We start from the raw sequence: 12,950 nt of genomic DNA, 5'->3' as shown, positions 1-12,950 counted from the left end.
CATTTGGAGTTTGTGAAGACTAAATTACTGATTATATGCAAAGAACTTAAACTAGTATGTGGCAACTAGTAAGCATTCAATAAATGTTAACTACAGTTATTATTCCATTATTGTTTCCCTTTCCCAATGCAAATTCCTGGTGACTCTTGTGGGTGCCTTCCTAGACACTGATACTTGTCTTTTTCTTCCTATTTGCATAGCTGAGTGTCCTTCAAGGTTAGACCCTCAGCCTTCCAGCCCTGGGTATCTCCCTTCTCTTTTTTGGAGACCTCACCCATCCTGTGGCTTTGCTTGCCTGCCCTCATCTCTCCTGCAGTCTTGTCCCATGCTGGGTCCTCTGCCTCTGTTGAACAGCTAGCTGCCTGTTCGACATCTTGCCTTAAGCATCTTTCTGTCTTCTCAAACCCTGTGTGCTCAGAATGGAAATTTCCATCGTAAACAGATATCCTTTTCCACTTTGTACATGAAAGGTGCATTTATTAGTCAACTTTTAGTCATTTAAAGGTAATTCTCTGAGGACATCTTTAATTTATTTACCATGACCAGCTGGATGCCAAGTCATAGCTATATTTTCATAAATATCTTTCAAACCCATCTTCCTCCTCTTTATACATTTTTTCATCCCATTTCGGATTATTGCAGTAGCTTCTTAGTTATTATTCCTGTGTATTATCTTATCTATCAGGTTAATCTTTAAATATGTCTTTTTTCTTGTGTCCTCAGCTAAAAAAGCTTAAAGGGCACTGCATACTTTCCTTCCTCTTCCTAGATAGGGTTACTTCTGTCTAGCCTTGCTTTTTGTCAGCATTACTACGGCATGGACTTTGGCAAATGTAGGTTTAAGTCCCAGTTTTACCATATCCTGGCTGTGTGATGTTGGGCAAATGGATTAAATTCTCTGGGCCTCAGTTTCCTTATATTTAAAATGTGGATGTTGAATGTTGCCTTGCAGAGTTGCTGTAGGAATTAGATATAATGTAGAATATACTTCTGACACAGAATATGTTCTCAAAAAATAGGTGGTGTGTATAGTAGGAATAGTAGTAATTGTAGCAGAGAAGGAAGTGGATAATTATTACAGTTAGAAAAATGCTATGTCACAGATATCTCCAAGGTACTATAAAAAACGAGGATGGAGTTCCCTGGCAGTCCAGTGGTTAGGACTTGGCTCTTTCACAGCTGGGGCCTGGGTTCACTCCCTGGTTGGGGAACTAAGATCCTGCAAGTCACGTGGCATGGCCAACAAAACCCCCCCAAAAAACAAAAAAACCAGGACAGAGATGGAGAACCAATCCATATCTCTGACAGAAGGGAGTCTCTCCCCTTTGGTCCCTATTCATGATCTCATGTTGATGCATGCTAGATTTTTTATGTAACAGCTCCTGGCTCTGAGAAACCAAGGGTCCTCTTAACAGTTGGGCCTCGGACTGGCATACAACACTTCCAATGTACTCTGTTGGTCAAACAAGTCTCAGGGCAGCCCTGTGGGAAGGGGGCAGATGCCTTACCTCTGGATGAGAGAAGTGGCCATCCTTTTTTTTTTTTTTTTTCTTATTTAACATCTTTATTGGAGTATAATTGCTTTACAATGGTGTGTTAGTTTCTGCTTTATAAGAAAGTGAATCAGTTGTACATATACATATATCCCCATATCTCTTCCCTCTTGCGTCTCCCCCCCTCCCACCCTCCCTATCCCACCCCTCTAAGTGTTCACAAAGCACCGAGCTGATCTCCCTGTGCTATGTAGCTGCTTCCCACTAGCTATCTGTTTTACATTTGGTAGTGTATATATGTCCATGCCACTCTCTCACTTCGTCCCAGCTTACCCTTCTCCCTCCCCGTGTCCGCAAGTCCATTCTCTACGTCTTTATTCCTGTCCTGCCCCTAGGTTCTTCAGAACCATTTTTTTTTTCAGATTCCATATATATGTGTTAGCATACAGTATTTGTTTTTCTCTTTCTGACTTACTTCACTCTGTATGACAGACTCTAGGTCCATCCACCTCACTACATACAAATAACTCAATTTCGTTTCTCTTTATGGCTGAGTAATATCCATTGTATGTATGTGCCACATCTTCTTTATCCATTCATCTGTCGATGGACACTTAGGTTGCTTCCATGTCCTGGCTATTGTAAATAGAGCTGCAATGAACATTTTGGTACATGACTCTTTTTGAATTATGGTTTTCTCAGGGTATAGGCCCAGTAGTGGGATTGCTGAGTCATATGGTAGTTCTATTTGTAGATTTTTAAGGAACTTCCATACTGTTCTCCATAGTGGCTGTATCAATTTACATTCCCACCTACAGTGCAAGATGGTTCCCTTTTCTCCACACCCACTCCAGCATTTATTGTTTGTAGATCTTTTGATGATGGCCATTCTGACCTGTGTGAGATGATACCTCATTGTAGTTTTGATTTTCATTTCTCTAATGATTAATGATGTTGAGCATTCTTTCATGTGTTTGTTGGCAATCTGTATATCTTCTTTGGAGAAATGTCTATTTAGGTCTTCTGCCCATTTTTGGATTGGGTTGTTTGCTTTTTTGATATTGAGCTGCATGAGTTGCTTGTATGTTTTGGAGATTAATACTTTGTCAGCTGCTTCATTTGCAAATATTTTCTCCCGTTCTGAGGGTTGTCTTTTCGTCTTGTTTATGGTTTCCTTTGCTGTGCAAAAGCTTTGAAGTTTCATTAGGTCCCATTTGTTTATTTTTGTTTTTATTTCCATTTCTCTAGGAGGTGGGTAAAAAAGGATCTTGCTGTGATTTATGTCATAGAGTATTCTACCTATGTTTTACTCTAAGAGTTTGATGGTGTCTGGCCTTACATTTAGGTCTTTAATCCGTTTTGAGTTTAATTTTGTGTATGGTATTAGGGAGTGTTCTAATTTCATTCTTTTACATGTAGCTGTCCAGTTTTCTCACCACCACTTATTGAAGAGGCTTTCTTTTCTCCACTATATATTCTTGCCTCCTTTATCAAAGATAAGGTGACCATAGGTGTGTGAGTTTATCTCTGGGCTTTCTATCCTGTTCCATTGATCTGTATTTCTGTTTTTGTGCCAGTACCATACTGTCTTGATTACTGTACCTTTGTAGTATAGTCTGAAGTCAGGGAGCCTGATTCCTCCAGCTCCGTTTTTCTTTCTCAAGATTGTTTTGGCTATTCAGGGTCTTTTGTGTTTCATACAAATTGTGAAATTTTTTCTTCTAGTTCTCTGAAAAATGCCATTGGTAGTTTGACAGGGACTGCATTGAATCTATGGATTGCTTTGGGTAGTACAGTCATTTTCACAATGTTGATTCTTCCAATACAAGAACATGGTATATCTCTCCATCTGTTTGTATCATCTTTAATTTCTTTCATCAGTGTCTTTTAGTTTTCTGCATACAGGTCTTTTGTCTCCTTAGGTAGGTTTATTCCTAGGTATTTTATTCTTTTTGTTGCAGTGGTAAATGGGAGTGTTTCCTTAATTTCTCTTTCAGATTTTTCATCATTAGTGTATAGGAATGCAAGAGATTTCTGTGCATTAATTTTGTATCCTACTACTTTACCAAATTCATTGATTAGCTCTAGTAGTTTTCTGTTAACATCTTTCAGATTCTCTAACAGTGACAGATTCTCAAACAGTGACAGCTTAACTTCTTCTTTTCCAATTTGGGTTCCTTTTATTTCTTTATCTTCTCTGATTGCCGTGGCTAGAGCTTCCAAAACTGTGTTGAATAATAGCGGTGAGAGTGGACAACCTTGTCTTGTTCCTGATCTTAGAGGAAATGCTTTCCGTTTTTCACTGTTGAGAACGATGTTGACTGTAGGGTTGTCATATATGGCCTTTATTATGTTGAGGTAACTTCCCTCTATGCCTACTTTCTGGAGGGTTTTTCTCATAAATGGGTGTTGAAATTTGTCGAAAGCCTTTTCTGCATCAATTGAGATGATCATATGGTTTTTCTCCTTCAGTTTGTTAATATGGTTTATCACATTGATTGATTTGCATACATTGAAGAATCCTTGCATTCCTGGAATAAACCCCACTTGATCATGGTGTATGATCCTTTTAATGTGCTGTTGGCTTATATTTGCTAGTATTCTGTTGAGGATTTTTGCATCTATGTTCATCATTGATATTGGCATATAGTTTTCTTTTTTTTGTCACATCTTTGTCTGGTTTTGGTATCAGGGTGATGGTGGCCTCGTAGAATGAGTCTGGGAGTGTTCCTCCCTCTGCTATATTTTGGAAGAGCTTGAGAATGATAGGTTTTAGCTCTTCTCTAAATGTTTGATAGAATTTGCCTGTGAAGCCATCTGGTCCTGGGCTTTTGTTTCTTGGAAGATTTTTAATCACAGTTTCAATTTCAGTGCTTGTGATTGGTCTGTTTATATTTTCTATTTCTTCCTGGTTCAGTCTTGGAAGGTTGTGCTTTTCTAAGAATTTGTACATTTCTTCCAGGTTTTCCATTTTATTGGCATATAGTTGCTTGTAATAATCTCTCATGATCCTTTGTATTTCTGCAGTGTCAGTTGTTACTTCTCCTTTATCATTTCTAATTCAATTGATTTGAGTCTTCTCCCTTTTTTTGTTGATGAGTCTGGCTAATGGTTTATCAATTTTGTTTATCTTCTTAAAGAACCAGCTTTTAGTTTTATTGATTGTTGCTATCATTTCCTTCATTTCTTTTACATTTATTTCTCATCTGATCTTTATGGTTTCTTTCCTTCTGCTATCTTTGGGATTTTTTTGTTCTTCTTTCTCTAATTGCTTTAGGTGTAAGGTTAGGTTGTTTATTTGAGATTTTTCTTGTTTCTTGAGGTAGGATCGTATTGCTATAAACAATACAATGGAATTGCTTTTGCTGCATTCCATAAGTTTTGGGTCATCGGGTATTCATTGTCATTTGTTTCTAGGTATTTTTTGATTTCTTCAGTGTTCTCTTGGTTATTAGTGTATTATTTAGCCTCCACGTGTTTGTATTTTTTACAGATTTTTTCCTGTAATTGATATCTAGTCTCATAGCGTTGTGGTCGGAAAAGATAGTTGATATGATTTCAAGTTTCTTATGTTTACCAAGGCTTGATTTGTGACCCAAGATATGATCTGTCCTAGAGAATTCCATGAGCACTTGAGAAGAAAGTATATTCTGTTGTTTTTGGACAGAATGTCCTACATGTCCATCTTGTTTAATGTATCATTTAAAGCTTGTGTTTCCTTATTTATTTTTATTTTGGATAGTCTATCCATTGGTTAAAGTGGGGTGTTAAAGTCATCTACTATGATTGTGTTTCTGTCGATTTCCCCTTTTATGGATGTTAGCATTTGCCTTATGAATTGAAGTGCTCCTATGTTGGGTGCATAAATGTTTACAGTTGTTATATCTTCTTCTTCTTGGATTGATCCCTTGATCATTCTGTAGTGTTCTTCTTTGTCTCTTGTAATAGTCTTTATTTTAAAAAGTGTATTTTGTGTGATATGAGAATTGCTACTCTAGCTTTCTTTTGATTTCCATTTGCATGGAATATCTTTTTCCATCCCCTTCACTTTCAGTCTATATGTGTCCCTAGGTCTGAGTTGGGTTTCTTGTAGACAGCATATATATGGGTCTTGTATTTGTATCCATTCAGCCAGTATATATCATTTGGTTGGAGCATTTAATCCATTTACATTTAAGGTAGTTATCAATATGTATGTTCCTATTCATATTTTCTTAATTGCTTTGGGTTTGTTATTGTAGGTCTTTTCCTTCCCTTGTGTTTCTTGCCTAGAGAAGTTCATTTACCATTTGTTGTAAACCTGGTTTGGTGGTGCTGAATTTGCTTAGCTTTTGCTTGTCTGTAAAGGTTTTAATTTCTCCATCGAATCTGAAGGAGACCCTTGCTGAGTAGAATAAACTTGGTTGTAGACTTTTCCCTTTCATCACTTTAAATATGTCCTGCCACTCCCTTCTGGCAGAGGGAGACTCTGCAGAGTTTCTGCTGAAAGATCAGCTGTTAACCTTATGGAGATTCCCTTGTATGTTATTTGTTATTTTTCCCTTGCTGCTTTTAATATTTTTTCTTTGTATTTAATTTTTGATAGTTTGATTAATATGTGTCTTGGCATGTTTCTCCTTGGATTTATCCTGTATGGGACTCTCTGCACTTCCTGGACTTGGTTGACTATTTCCTTTCCCCCATATTAGGGAAGTTTTTAACTATAATTTCTTCAAATATTTTCTCAGTCCCTTTCTTTTTCTCTTCTTCTTCTGGGACCCCTATAATTCAAATGTTGGTGCATTTAATGTTGTCCCAGAGGTCTCTGAGACTTTCCTGAATTCTTTTCATTCTTTTTTCTTTATTCTGCTCTGCGGTAGCTATTTCCACTGTTTTATCTTCCAGGTCACTTATCTGTTCTTCCGTCTCAGTTATTCCACTATTGATTCCTTCTAGAGAATTTTTAATTTCATTTATTGTTTTGTTCATCATTGTTTGTTTGCTCTTTAGTTCTTCTAGGTCCTTGTTAAACGTTTCTTGTATTTTCTCCATTCTATTTCCAAGATTTTGGATATCTTTACTATCATTACTCTGAATTCTTTTTCAGGTAGACTTCCTGTTTCCTCTTCATTTGTTTGGTCTGGTTGGTTTTTACCGTGCTTCTTCATCTGCTCTGTATTTCTCTGTCTTCTCATTTTGCTTAATTTATTGCATTTGGGGTCTCCTTTTCACAGGCTGCAGGTTCGTAGTTCCTGTTGTTTTTGGTGTCTGCCCCTAGTGGGTAAGGTAGGTTCAGTGGGTTGTGTAGGCTTCCTGGTGGAAGGGACTGGTGCCTGTGTTGTGATGGATGAGGCTGGATCTTGTCTTTCTTATGAGGAGGACCACGTCTGGTGGTGTGTTTTGGGGTGTCTGTGGACTTATTATGATTTTAGGCAGTCGCTCTGCAAATGGGTCGGATTTTGTTCCTGTCTTGTAATTGTTTGGCATGGGGTGTCCAGCACTGCAGCTTGCTGGCCGTTGAGTGGAGCCAGGTCTTAGCATTTAGTTGGAGATCTGGGAGAGTTCTCGCTGATTGATATTGCATGGGGCTGGGAGGTCTCTGGTGGACCAATGTCATGAACTCGGCTCTCCCACCTCAGAGGCTCAGGCCTGACACCTGACCGGAGCACCAAGGCCCTGTCAGCCACATGGCTCATAAAGAAAAGGGAGAAAAAAGAGAACGAAAGAAAAATAAATAAATAAATTTAAAAATGTTATTAAAATAAAAGAATATTATTAAAAATACAAAAAATAGGGCTTCCCGGTGGCACAGTGGTTGGGAGTCCACCTGCCGATGTGGGGGACGTGGGTTTGTGCCCCGGTCCGGGAGGATCCTGCATGTCGCAGAGCGGCTGGGCCTGTGGGCCATGGCCACTGGGCCTACGCATCCAGAGCCTGTGTTCCGCAACACGGGAGGCCGCAGCAGTAAGAGGCCCGCGTACCACAAAAAAATAATAATAATAAAAAAATAAAAGAGTAATAAAAAGAAAGAAGAGAGCAGCCAAGCCAATAAACAAATCCACCAATGATAGCAAGTGCTAAAACTATGCTTAAAAAAAAAAAAAAAAGGACAGACAGAACCCTAGGATAAGTGGTAAAAGCAAAGCTATAGTGAGAAAAATCACACAAAGAAGCATACACATACACACTCACAAAAAGAGAAAAAGGAAAAAATATATATATATATAAAAAGGAAGAGAGCAACCAAATTAGTAAACAAATCTACCAATGATAATAAGCTCTAAATACTAAACTAAGATAAACATAAAATCAGAAACAAATTAGATGCAGAAAGCAAACCCGAAGTCTACAGTTGCTCCCAAAGTGCACTGACTCAATTTTGGGATGATTTGTTGTCTATTCAGGTATTCTAGAGATGCAGCGTACATCAAGTTGATTGTGGAGATTTAATCCGCTGCTCCTGAGCCTTCTGCGAGAAATTTCCCTTTCTCTTCTTTGTTCGCAGAGCTCCTGGGGTTCAGCTTTGGATTTGGCCCTGCCTTTACATCTAGGTCACCTGAGGGTGTCTGTTCCCCACCCAGACAGGACCGGGTTAAAGTAGCAGCTGATCAGGGGGCTCTGGCTCACTCAGGCCTGGGGGGTGGGAGGGGTCTTTAGCTGATCTTGATTGGAAATTTGGGCTCAGTGATCACCCAGGATGCTGTCTTCAGCCATCTCAGTTAGAAGAACTGGGCCTGGATTAAGTCTATGAGAGGATACTACCTCTAATCAACCCCTTTGATTGTAGCCAGTATGGTCTTATCGTTTCCATTCACCTTTAGGGACCAACTCATTTACCTTTTGTTTCTTAGAATCAACTACTAAGAGAGATTTTGAACCCAGTGGCTTCTATTTTATTTGTTAAATAATTTAGAGTCCCTGGTTCCAAAATGTATTTAACTTTGTTTACAGTAACATGCATGAAATAAGTATATGTATACATATAAGATCAGAGGGTCTGAGAATAAAAATAGTAATTGCTATTTATTAAGCTTTATGTGCCAGGAACTTCCGAAGTTTTAAACGTATTATTTCATCAATTCCCACAGCCAGTCAATGAGCTGGACATAATGATCTCCACTTTACAGATGAGGAAACTGAATCTTGGAGAGGTTAAGTAACTGATCCCAAGACCACAGAGTTGGTACCCAGATGCAAAAACGTACGATGACTGCTAAAATCTCCTCTGATTCTGAGAGTCTAGGGTTCCAGGTTGTTCTGTTTGCTCTTTCTGCCTTCACTGTGCTTGGGAGGGCAGGAAGTGAGGAGGAAGAATTTTCCTTAATTGCAGGTAGAGTGGGGAAGAGATTAGCATGGAACTTAAAATACATGACTGCCTTCTAAGAGTTGTCAAAGTAAATTGTGTCCCCAGAGACATTTAAAAGCAATTTGCTCACACATTTACACATGGCTGTGGTTGGGGAAGCTGATGGCTGGTCTACCAAAGTGGGTTTTAATGGAGTTTTGTGAGCAATAGTTAGAACTGTTTTGCATAAGATATTACTTTGTAAATATCCTTGCTACATTTTAGTTAATCCTGACCATCTGGAACCTCACTTGTCATTTGAACATTTACTTAACCACTGTGTAAAAGTTTTCTAGTTAAAAAAGAATGCCAATTGTCCAATGGAAGTCTAGAGAACAGACCTAATAGATTAGTCCTGAGATGAGACAGAATTGGTTTTTCTGATGAATACTATCCACCTAGCCTGTGAACCAACCACTCTGTCTCTTGAGTTTGTTGTAATTCAGCTCCTTTGGTAGAGCAGTGTTGATTGTGATGGACATTTTCCAGTTCAAAAAGAACTTTTGGTGATTCCTCCGAGTATAGCACTCCTCTAAGACAGTAGTTCTCAAAGTGTGATCTCCAAACCACCAGCAGCAACATCACTTGAGAACGTATCAGAAATGCAAATTCTTGGGCCTCATTCAAGATCTGCCTACAATCGGTGTTTCAACAAGCTCTCTAGGTGATTCTGAAGCACACTATGTTGGAGAACCATTGCTCTGAAATCTGCCCTTCAGCCAGTTTTCGAGGCTTACTTCTACTTCCATATAAACACTCTACCATCCAGTTAACTTGTACTCTGTTATATTTATATGGGTATGTGGATACATGCATGTATATTTATAGATGGATATATATTTATATATATACAATTTCTGTGTCCAGGTCTTTGTCCATGCTCTTTATAGCAACTGGATTATACTTTCTCCTCCACTGTCCTTGCCCAGTCTCTGAAATCCAACTTAAAAGACACTTATTGGAGATAGCCTTTCCCCATCCCTCTACTAGATATGACCTTTCACATCCCAAAAACCTGGTTCCACATTTTAATGTAATTTATTTTAATTGGTAGTTATTCAGGGTTTACTATTTATTCAGCCCTTTTGTGAGCATTACTCTATATCTAGCATTGTACTAGACATTGAGGATACAATTGTGAACAGGCAAACATCTCTGGAACTTATAAATCAGTTAGGGGTAGACTTTTCTCACCTCCTGTCCTAGATCATAGCTCTGAGAAGGTGCAGGTGTCTTGTACTGCTGGGTGTCCCACAGGTTGTGTTAAGTTATGGCAGGCAGGATAGAAGGTAACGTTCTTTCTTTTCTGGTCTGTATAGGATACACCAAGAGTATTATGCTCTCCTTGTGGCTCCCACTCTTAAGAGGGAATGGCACACTGTAACATACAGAGGACACAGAGCCCCTGCTGTTGGTGAAAATCACCTCCTCTAAACCGAAGTTTCTCAAATGTGGCACTACTGTTCTTGTAGACCAGATGATTCTTTGTTGTAGGGGGCTGTCTTGTGCCTTGTAAGACATTTGGCAGCATCCCTGATCTTTACCCACTGGTTGCCAGTAGCATCACCCTTTCCAGTTATGGCAACAAAATATGTCTCCATACATTACCAAATATCCTTTGGCATGCAGAATCAACCCTGGTTGAATACAACTGTGAATATTTTTACCTGCAGAAAATAAAACTTAAGAGGAATGTAGAAGCTCTCTTCAGATATCTGTAGGAGTACTGTGCAGAAGAAGAATTAGAGATAGAAATTTTAAATTGAGACAGAGGGTAAAACTGGAAGTTACAGAAAATCCATTTTGAAGGAGACCTTTTTAACTTCAGGAGAGCCTTGAGTTTAGAATGTACTGTTGTAGGACTTGGTGAATTTCCAGTCCTTAGTGCATTCATGCAGGCTTGGATATACCTCATTTTAGAGGGGACTTGGGGATTTCAGGATTTTGAGGATCCTTCAAGTTTTGAGATTCACTGTTTTTATGTTTCCAAAGTGGCTTGTAAAGAATTAGAATAATCCCTTGGGGATTTTGGGAAGGTGGCAGAGTGAAGTGATAGTAGTGAAATTAACCTTCTGACCCTTGTGTCAGGCTCCCTGGGCCAGATCCCAGCTTGGTTCTTACCACCAGTGGGACCTTGGACAAATCTTAGCACTTCTGTGTTTCTGTTTCCTCATCTGTGAAAGGGGTGCATTTATAGTTCCTATTTCAGAAGTAGTTGTGAGGCCCAAATGAGATGATACAGGTAGACCTCTTGGTAAGTAAATGAAAAGTAACTTATTATTAACTCAGCAAGTGTGCTTTGCCTAAACTCCAAATAACTTGCAAATTTAACTAGCTACTTCTGTGTATTTGTGTTGTACATGTGTTTGGGAGGCAGTTCATAATAGGACAAATATATTTGTTGTTAGCACTGGTAATATAATCCAAATGTAAATATTAAAAAGCAACCATGATAGGTAAAGATCGAGTTTTCTGATTTCTATCTGGTCCTTGATCTGTAGACAAAAGTTAGCATTTTAAGGGTCAGTTAACACTAGAACTCAATTTTATTATTATTATTTTTTTGCGGTACGCGGGCCTCTCACTGTTGTGGCCTCTCCCGTTGCGGAACACAGGCTCCAGACGCGCAGACTCAGCAGCCATGGCTCACGGGCCTAGCCGCTCCGCGGCACGTGGGATTTTCCCGGACCGGGGCACGAACCCATGTTCCCCTGCGTCGGCAGGCGGACTCTCAACCACTGCGCCACCAGGGAAGCCCTAGAACTCAATTTTTATTAATCATTTTATTGAGTGATGTTTGTTTTCACATACTTAATTTACACTCTTGAATGCAGCCTTCAAGAGGATGTTTATTTTTCAGATCCTTTGCTAGAAAGCAAAGATTGGAAAGATATAAGGAAAGAAATTAGAAGAATATGAGGTGGCTTATTTATGGCAGCTGTCTCAAGGATGCCAAGGCCTTGGTAAGAATCTTGGGCCCATAAAATCGAGTGCTCTAATTTGAGCTCCAGGTAAAAACCTTATATTCTCTACTCCGTGCCACTTAAAAATCATATTATTTTTACTGTAAGATATAGCACCAGATTGAAGATGTAGAGGAGAAGATTTAAGTAAAACACATACATAGACAGAATTTGGTATTTTTCTTATTCATCCTTACTATTATTCACAATTCAATCGGTATAATTTGAAGAAAATGAAATTCTTTTTTCCTTTTACTTATTGCTAACTTTTAAGGTAGGAAATGAAGGATTTTTCCCAGGCTTGCCCAGCCACCTCACATCATGCAAGAGTAACTTTCTACAGCTCTCTGTGCGAGAAACCATGGCTGTGTCCCACCTTAGCCCCCTGGGAAATGAGCTGTCCAAGGAACTTTATTGCAAGCACTCATTGTCCAGGGCACTGACTATGTATGTAAATGCATAAGGGATTGGTAGCATGTGTACTACATCCACAGGATTCCCCTTGAAGTTGAATTTCAAAAGGAAACCCGTCACCATTATTTATTTCTCTGTAGCAGCAGCTCCTAATAGCCTAGGGTAATGCAAATTAAAGCATAGAACATTTGGACAGCAGAACTTGGGGATTTCTTATTGTTGACAGGATATTCATCATGCCATGGGAATCAGACAGTCACCCTGCCAAGTTAGACTTAGAAAGAAAGGCTTTCATAAAAATGTTATGAGCACCAATATAACCATGTATTCAAATACTTTGAATATAATCTACATGTTCTTCTGTAAATTCTATTGTCTTCCCAACATAATCCTCTAAACATCCGTATCTACTTATGGAGGTCAGAAGAACATCTTGCTTCCTCAAATATACCTTCTGTCCTGCAAGGTGTTTAATTTGGCTTTGTCTTTTTGAATTTTTAGATTTATATGACAATGGAGATCCAACCCAAATTCCTAAAGTCTTATCTTTACCCAATATCTTGACATCTATTCCAAACCTCAAAAATTATAAATTATACAGCAAAGGTAGGGGGGATATCTATTGGGTTAGCCAAAAAGTTCCTTTGGGTTTTTCTGTAAGATGTTATGGAAAAACCCAAACTAACTTTTTGGCCAACCCAATATTTTTCACTTATCCCTTGATTGCCTTCTTTGGGTTGGTAGATGAAGGGATGC

The 12,950-nt window shown here is 38.9% G+C and overlaps 1 protein-coding gene across 1 annotated transcript in view; it reads left to right on the top strand.

Moving 5' to 3' along the window:
* HTR4 (5-hydroxytryptamine receptor 4) overlaps positions 1–12,950 on the top strand; it is a gene marked incomplete at both ends in the record, with an annotated part of 128,453 nt that overhangs the window by 87,630 nt on the left and 27,873 nt on the right. The window lies entirely within an intron of this gene.

The sequence above is a fragment of the Grampus griseus genome (genome assembly GCF_964374135.1).
Source record: "Grampus griseus genome assembly, chromosome: 3".
NCBI lineage: Eukaryota > Metazoa > Chordata > Mammalia > Artiodactyla > Delphinidae > Grampus > Grampus griseus.
This window is presented reverse-complemented; position numbering and strand designations above follow the sequence as displayed.